This window comes from Triticum aestivum, chromosome 1B (genome assembly GCF_018294505.1).
Source record: "Triticum aestivum cultivar Chinese Spring chromosome 1B, IWGSC CS RefSeq v2.1, whole genome shotgun sequence".
NCBI classification, from domain to species: Eukaryota; Viridiplantae; Streptophyta; class Magnoliopsida; order Poales; family Poaceae; genus Triticum; species Triticum aestivum.
Genome location: NC_057795.1, coordinates 346,824,707 through 346,832,198, shown reverse-complemented (window position 1 = coordinate 346,832,198; position 7,492 = coordinate 346,824,707).

Sequence of the window (7,492 nt, the reverse complement as noted above, 5' to 3'; positions counted from 1 at the left end):
AAAATACCGAAAAGGCCTCCAGATTGGATCTTTATGAAACAAATACGTGCGGTAGTGGAACAAATAGGGCGATCAATTCCCGAAAGGTTTCAAAAGTGTATAAAGGCACAGAGACCGAGAGTCGGTTGATCGGAGGTTAGGGGACCACACGGCCCCATCACGCGCGCCTTGGCGAGGGGGTGCGGGGGGGGCTGTGGATGCCCCCGGCCTATGTCGGTGCTCCCCAGTAGCTTCTGGACTTAAAATTTGGATTTTTTAGCCTAGTAAAATTGATTTTCCTGAAAATAAAAAACAACAACTGACAATAAACACTGAATTAATAGGCTGGTCCTAAAAAATAGTATAAATTGATGCAAAAATGATATAAACATGACATGCAACAATCAAAAAATATAAATACGTCTAAGACGTATCAAACATACTTATAAGTGTCTTCAAATTCGCATTGTTACCTTATCAGCTATTGATCAATGTCTTTTTTTCTGGATACGCAGAAGATCTGTGTGCCTATACATTAAGGTAGAAAGAGAGTTATGGTTTACAAGAGGACTGGCACAACGGTCACATTTGGTCAATGTCATGTGATCAAGTTAAAAATTTCTTAACTGAAATGAATATTTTTCCTGTGCATTAGTGATCAATCTGACATTTGTATGTTTATATTTTTTATTATTATCCCATGAAATGCACATGCATTAAGCTATTTAATATAGAAAGAGAGTTGTGATTTACAAGAGGGCTGCCACAACTCCACAGATGGTCGCATTTGGTCAACTAGGTGATTTCCTCGCGAGTTGCTGCGAAAATTTAAAAATTAATTTTGGATGATTTATGTAACCGCGCAGTTACCACCATTTGCTTCTGCTCTTTTGCTCCACAAGAATTTGTGTGCACGCCCAAACGGGCAGGTGGGTTGGGGCAGCCCAACCTTAGATGGATGAACGTGGCTGAGGGAGTCCCGGATTAGGGGGTGTCCAGATAGTCGAACTATCACCTTTGGCCGGACTCATGGACTATGAAGATACAAGATTGAAGACTTCGTCCCGTGTCCGGATGGGACTTTCCTTGGCGTGGAAGGCAAGCTTGGAGATACGGATATGTAGATCTCCTACCATTGTAACCGACTCTGTGTAACCCTAACCCTCTTCGGTGCCTATATAAACCGGAGGGTTTTAGTCCGTAGGACGAACAACAATCATACCATAGGCTAGCTTCTAGGGTTTAGCCTCTCTGATCTCGTGGTAGATCTACTCTTGTACTACCCATATCATCAATATCAATCAAGCAGGAGTAGGGTTTTACCTCCATCGAGAGGGCCCGAACCTGGGTAAAAACATCGTGTCCCTTGTCTCCTGTTACCATCCGCCTAGACGCATAGTTCGGGACCCCCTACCCGAGATCCGCCGGTTTTGACACCGACATTGGTGCTTTCATTGAGAGTTCCTCTATGTCGTCGCCATCAGGAAGGATGCCTCATCCCATCTTTAAAGACGACACTGTTGCTAAAGGAGCTTTGGCTATCGGCCAAACTCTCCGGCTAGGCGGTTTCCTTATGACCGCCTGTCCGGCCGCCGCGCCGATGATGACTTCTCGGGTCATCGAAAGCAATCTTCACGTTAGCTCGGAACTCGCCGAGCAGTTAGATCCGATGGAGCTCTCTTCCTTAAACGAGCTCTTAGATCGCATCGCCGCCTTGGGAGTCGCTACAGACTACGATCAGATTGGGCCTAAACCCGATCTGAGAGAGATCAACTCTCCCCAGGTTACCCACCACGTTGCTGTGGTTGAGGAAAAATACGGCGACCCTTCCTCTATTTTAAGGACTAGCTATGTCCGGATTCCCGATCCCTCCATGCCGGATTCCCGCGGAGGGGAGGACGTCACTCAAGCCCTGAACCTAAAGTCAGGCAGCGGGCTAGATTCATTGGACAACATCCAAGAACCCAAGCTTCCAAATTCGGAAACTTCTTGGCCCCTGACTCTTAGATTGGACGGGGTTCCGGATTTAATCCCGCCCACCCACCCAAACATAAGCGATCTATCCCAAATCCGGCAAGAGCCCGCAGAAACAGTACACCATTACTGGGCCAGATTCCTCCTGGTTATGAACAGGATAAAGGACTGCCGCGAGGAGGACGCAATTTCATTCTTCTGCAATAATTGCATGGACAAGGGAATCCTTAACGCCGTAAGTCGTCGTGAAATTACACGCTTCGCTGACTCGGCGTCCATAGTACGAAAGTACTGTGCGATGGAAAGCGCCTAGAAAACCGAAATCAAATTTTGGGACAATCCGGCCCTGAATATAATCCCAGTCCGAAATAAAAGGGTGCATTATCGCCAGGCACATGGGTTAAACACCAAAAAGCAAAAACCCTCTATAGGGCATGGAACCGTACTGGAAGGATGGCTCATTGGACCCTGCAAAATTCATAGTACAGAGGGCGCCACTCCAACTCATAGCCTTAGAGCATGTTGGATACTACGACAAGTGGCCAAAAGTGGCGAAGAGCTTCTAACTCCAGAGCACCAGCCCAAGAATACCAGTATGGTATTAATAGTCTTCGAGACTTTCGCATCAAATAATATGTGGAAACGAACACTCCGCAGCCTTGCCAAAGTCTACCAAGTAGCAACAATAAACCCATGGAGTGACACAACTATTACCTTTAATGCCAGTGACGAACCTAAATTCCGAACAGCCCGAGCACCAGCCGCATTGGTCCTCAGTCCAATAGTGGACGGCTTTCGCCTTACCAAGGTACTCATGGACGGTGGCAGCGGATTGAACCTCATTTACGAGGAAACCCTCAAAAAGATGGAAATATACTGGAGCCGCATTGAGCGAAGCAGCACAACCTTTAGAGGAATAATCCCCAGTCAGGAAGCATGCTATACTGGAAAAATCACACTGGATGTGGTATTCGGCACGCCGGATAATTACAGGTCCGAGGAGGTCACGTTCCAAGTGGCCCCATTCAGCAGTGGATATCATGCTCTATTAGGGCGAGAGGCATTCACAATTTTTCAAGCTATACCCCATTACGGGCACATGAAGCTCAAAATGCCCGGGCCCAACGGAATCATCACTCTTGCTAGTGACCCGGACATAGCACTCTGTGCCGAAAACAAGACAGCCGCACTAGCCCTTGAGGCACTATCCGAAGCCCTAGCAGCCGAGGAACTCACTGCGCTGCGCTCCACGGTAAACAGGGACGATGTGATACTCGATAAGAGATCCAAGTCCACCTCCTTTAAACCGGAGGACGAAATAGTCAAATTCCAAGTCCATCCAACGGACCCTACAAAAACGGCCTCCATCGGGGCACAATTAAACCCTGATGTAGACACCGCACTACGAGAACTCCTATGCGAAAATTGGGACATTTTTGCCTGGCACCCTTCAGACACGCTAGGAATCCCACGTCGGCTGGCCGAGCACAGCCTAAACATCCTAAAAGGATTCAAGCCAGTCAAACAAGCTCTTCGGCGTTTCTCCGAACCCAAGAGATAGGCCATGGGAGAGGAGCTAGCCAAACTATTAGAGGTCGGATTCATCAGAGATATAAAACATCCAGACTCGCTAGCAAACTTGGTGATGGTACCAAAGAAGGACAAATCCTAGCGCCTATGCGTCGATTTCAAGGACCTTAACAAGGCTTGCCCAAAGGATCCCTTCCCCCTCCCCCGCATCAATCAAATTATCGACGCTACCACAGGACACGATTCATTGTGTTTCCTCGATGCATACTCCGGCTACCACCAAATTAAGATGGCAGAGCCCGACTAGGCTGCAACGACATTCATCACCCCATACGGCCCATTCTGCTTCAACACAATGCCCTTTGGGCTCAAAAACGCCGGCGCAACATATCAGCGCATGATTCAGACATGTCTGGCAAACCAGATCGGCAAAACAGTGGAAGCATACGTAGACGATGTGGTCATCAAAACCAAGCACGTCAAAACTCTAGTAGACGATTTGAAGCTCACGTTCGATAATCTCCGAACATATGACATTAATCTTAACCCGGAAAAATGTGTTTTCGGTGTACCAGCCGGAAAGCTCTTTGGCTTCATTGTATCCTGCAGAGGAATTGAAGCAAACCCAGCCAAGATCCGAGCTCTGTCACAATTGGATATCCCAAAGGACCTCAAACAAATACAAAAATTGACGGGATGCATGGCGGCTTTAAGCCGCTTTATCTCCCGTTTAGGAGAAAAGGCATACCCCTTTATCGCCTCCTCCGACGCACCGAACACTTCGAGTGGACGGATGCCGCCACGGCCGGGATCGAAGAAATAAAAGCCATATTGGCAACAAACCCGGTCCTGGCCGCGCCCAACATGGGTGAACTGATGCTATTATATATCGCGGCAACTCATCAAGTTGTAAGCGCGGTGCTCGTTGTCGAACGAAAAACGGACGGACACAAGTTCCCCCTTCAAAAACCAGTGTACTACGTGTCCACTATCCTAACTCCATGCAAGTCACAGTACCCACATTATCAAAAGATAGCGTATGCGGTGTTCATGGCATCCCGGAAGCTGCAACACTACTTTCAAGAGTGTTCGATAACAGTAGCCTCCAAAGTACCTCTTAATGACATTATAAACAACCGCAACGCAACGGGCCGGATTGCCAAATGGGCCATCGAGCTCCTCCCGTTCAACATAACCTATAAGCCACGGCGAGCTATTAAGTCGCAAGTTTTGGCCGACTTCGTCGCCGAATGGACTGAAGCCGAACTCCCTAAAGAGTACGGCGCATATTCCAACTGGATCATGCACTTCGACGGCTCCAAAATGTTGGCTGGTTTGGGGGCTGGCGTCGTTCTGACGTCCCCTCCCGGAGATACACTTCAATACGTACTCCAGATAATGTATACGGACTCCAACAACGCAGCCGAATACGAGGCCCTTCTACATGGCCTCCGGATGGCAGTCTCCATGGGCATTCAACGCCTGGAGGTGCGCGGGGATTCGAACCTCGTGATATCCCATATAAATGGAGACTTTGATGCCAAGGATTCGAAAATGGCAGCTTATCGCAACGCCGTCCTAAAAATGTCAGCTCAGTTTGAGGGGCCCGAATTTCACCATATAGCCCGGGATAACAACCAGGCAGCAGACGTATTGGCACGCATTGGCGCAAAGAGCGATGCCGTCCCTCCCAACATCTTCCTAGAGAGGTTGTTCAAGCCATCCGTACTATGGGAGGGGGAATCCAAAAATACAAACCCGGATCCAACCGCACTGCCCGACACCGAACATTCTGACACAATGGGTGGTTCTGCCAACGAAGTAACATCCTCAGCCCACGTAATAATGGCAGTAATTGCCCCGTGGACGGAACCATTCCTAGCCTACCTAACCAGGCAGGAACTTCTCGAGGACCAAAACAAGGCCCGCTGCATAGTGCGGTGATCTAAAGCCTATAAGGTCCATGAGGGAGAGCTTTACAAGAAAAGCACAACCGGAGTCCTTCAAAGGTGTATCTCCGAAGAGGAAGGGCGGAACCTTCTGGCTGAAATTCATGCTGGACTCGGCGGGCACCATGCCGTAGCCCGGGCCCTTGTAGGCAAGGCCTTCCGTACAGGATTTTATTGGCCAACGGCCCGAGCAGATGCTCAGGACTTAGTCCAACGATGCGTCGGTTGCCAGCTCTTTGCTAATCAAAGCCACATGCCACCCACCACCCTCAAAACTATACCCATAACCTGGCCCTTCGCGGTCAGGGGGCTTGACATGGTTGGACCCCTTAAGGGAGGAACCCACAAGCAAAAATACCTACTGGTCATGGTGGATAAATTCACCAAATGGATAGAGGCCAAACCTGTTAAGATGGCCGAATCCGGACCGGTGATAGACTTCATATCAGGGGTCGAACACCGTTACGGCGTCCCCCATAGCATCATCACTGATAACTGCACGAACTTTACGGCCGACGAGGTTAAACTCTGGTGCAAGAACATGGGCATCAAGCTCGACTATGCTTCAGTCTATCACCCTCAAACTAACGGTCAAGTCGAGCGAGCAAATGGTCTAATCATGAGCGGCATCAAACCCAGATTAGTGCAGTCCCTCAAGGAATCTAACACGCACTGGGTAGAGGTGCTCGACTCCGTACTCTAGGAGCTGCGGACCACTCCGAATCGCACCACCGGATTTACACCATTCTTTATGGTATATGGCACAGAGGCAGTTCTGCCCTGTGACATAATTCATGACTCACCTTGCGTGCGCATGTACGAAGAAAGAGAAGCCGAGCTCGATCGGCAGGACAGTTTGGACGCATTGGAGGAGGAGCGTGACATGGGAAAAGCCCGTTCCGCATTCTATCAACAGCAAGCTCGAAGATATCAAAGCAGAGAAGTACGGGTCAAAACTTACAATGTTGGCAAGTTAGTTCTACGCCTGCCGGACAAGAAAAAGGACAAACTCAAGCCCAAATGGGAAGGTCCCTTTATCATCGACCAAGTCCTGACTGGTGGAGCGTACCGTCTGCGAGATGCATCGGATAACCGACTCGAGCCGAACCCATGGAACGCAGCCCGTCTCCGAAGATTCTACGCCTAGCGCCGGATTCTGAGTTCGTCTCCTTCCTCCGTCTATATTTTACATATTACTTGTCTTCTGTTTCTCTCCTTCTCCCTCCTTTCCTATTACAGCCTTCGAAAGCTTGTTCGCGCATTGTTCGCACACACTTGACGCGCTATCCGCGCTCATTATACCTGGGGGCTTCTTTAACAGAAGCTTATTTATACGGGCTTCATGCCCAACACATGTGTCACACTTCTGCATGTACCTTTTATTCACCATTATATGCATCGATATGACTTAAGTTTTGGCCAAGCTGGGTTGCCTGGCTCCTGTGCTTACCCGTACATTCCCGATTGTTCGGCTAGGCGGTAAAGGGAGCACCTCAGCGATTGCTACTGCCGGGTCAGCCAGATGTGTACCTCAGACTGGGTGAAGCTGAAAGCTAGCGTTCTTAAGGGAATATTTGGTCGGTGAACTAAAATATGAATTCTTATCTATTTATTTATCTGCCCCCAGATGTTTTTCTGCTTTTTTCGCAGTCCGAACATGCACTTTAGGGCATGCCTCCCAGGGAAAGGAACCCCTAATGTAACTATTCTCCTTGGAAGATGTTTCTTACTAACCATGTAATATAACATAACTAGTTGGGCACTTGTCTGATAAAGCACTAATGACCCCTACGCCTAGTCTCCACGCATGCCTCGGTTCTTATATAACCGCGAGGGTATTCGGACACACTCCGGACTATTGGGTCCCGAGGTTGAAGCGAAAAGGTCTGCTATGACAAAACGATCTACAATCCGGCTAGAAGGCATTTTACATGTCATGTTAAATTACATACTCAACTTGACTGGACATATTCCTCTTCAATGCCATCCAGCAGGCTGTCTAGTTTAGAGTCCTGTTGGGAATACTTTGCGGCCAATTCTACTTGGCCCTACACTAAGCT